Source organism: Vigna radiata, unplaced genomic scaffold, assembly GCF_000741045.1.
Source record: "Vigna radiata var. radiata cultivar VC1973A unplaced genomic scaffold, Vradiata_ver6 scaffold_310, whole genome shotgun sequence".
NCBI lineage: Eukaryota > Viridiplantae > Streptophyta > Magnoliopsida > Fabales > Fabaceae > Vigna > Vigna radiata.
In genome coordinates this window covers 74,255-75,939 of record NW_014542572.1, presented here as the reverse complement: position 1 = coordinate 75,939, position 1,685 = coordinate 74,255, and positions in this window count along the sequence as shown.

Sequence of the window (1,685 nt, the reverse complement as noted above, 5' to 3'; positions counted from 1 at the left end):
GGGCTTTTTTCTGGCCCCCTACTTAAGGGGCTTCTTAAAATAGGGCTTTTTCAATAGTGGGGTGGGGTTGACCCTGGGGCCATGAGTTAAATTGACACCTCTAATGGTCGTAGTATTAAGTGATATAAGTATGCACATTTGGAGCGATCAGCTGTCTTCATAACAATACTACACTTGTTTCATATTTTGTATATAAATACACTTGTATTTCATTCACAGATAATATATACATAATACAATTTTCACAATCCTCTTTCTCTATCAGAACACTAATCTTCTTCTCTATTCTAGCTATCAAAACTAGTATCCAGAGCCAGGTTGGAAAATTTTGTGCTTCAGAGATCATCTCGGCTTGGTGGAGGGGTGGTTGAAGCGTGAAGAAGATTGTCAATATTTCACTTCTTGATAAAGATTGAGAGGGTAAAGGATGGCTAGCAATGATATTTCATCAACAAATCTTCCAATTCTTACGGAGAAAAATCAGAATAAGTGAGTACACAAATGCGGGTGCTATTCAAATATCAAGATGTGAGTGATATTGTTGAAGGTGATCATCAGGAGCTTCCTGCGGGTGCTGGAGAGGATTAGAAGGTTGTGGCAAGAAAGAAAGATAACAAGGCGCTGTTTATCATCCATTAATGTGTAGATGATGCACACTTTGAGCAAATTCAGAATGCAATGATTGCGAGAGAAGCTTGGAATAACTTGGTCTGATGTCATGCCAAGGGTGAAAAGATCAAGAAGGTAAAACTTTAAACACTCAGAAGACTGTATGATCTACTGAAGATGATGGACAATGATAGGATAAGAGAGTATTTTGAGAAGATACTCACTATCACGAATCAAATGAAGGGTTGTGGAGAAACCATTACAGATTTGATGATAATTGAAAAGATCATGAGGTCTCTGCCTAAGAAGTTTCATTACATAGTCGTGGCTATAGAGGAGTCAAGAGAACTTGAAAAGATGAAAATAAAAGAGCTTCAAAGTTCTTTGGAAACACACAAGATAAGGTTGTTTGACAGAAATCTTGTCAAGATCGATGAGCAAACCTTGAGAGTACATCATGGCAGGAATGATGGAAGAAAGAAATAAAAGAAGTGGAAAGAAAAAAAGAGAAATTGGAAGGCTGGCCGACCGAAAGATGATCAGGATGATGAGTCAGATTCAGTTGAGGGTAAAGACAGGTCTGAGAAGAATCAAAAGAAGAAAGATAAGAGGAGTATTGAGTGTTTCAATTGTCATAAGTATGGACATTACTCATATGAATGCTAACAAGGGAAAGCAAAAGAAGCATAAGGACAAAGAAGCATACATTGCTCAAGAAGATTCAAATTATGAGCCTTTAACCTTAATGGTAACCACTATAGCTGAAAGTTCAAACTCTTAAATTGAATCTTGATATCTAGATTCTGGGTGTTCAATCCACATGACCTGTCATAAGGAGTGATTAATCAACTTTGATGTAATAAAGAAAAGTAAGGTAAAATTTGTGGATGATAGCACTCTAAAGGTGGAAGGTGACAACTTTTTGGCAAGTATACCAAATCGTTACAAGTAATACAGTGATAAAGTTAAGAGTATCGTTCTCCCAAGGGAATTTGTGTTACGTTATTCAATTTAACAGTATTTATCAAAATCAATTTGACAACAAATTATAATCTGATTCAGTGAACTGAAAGTAA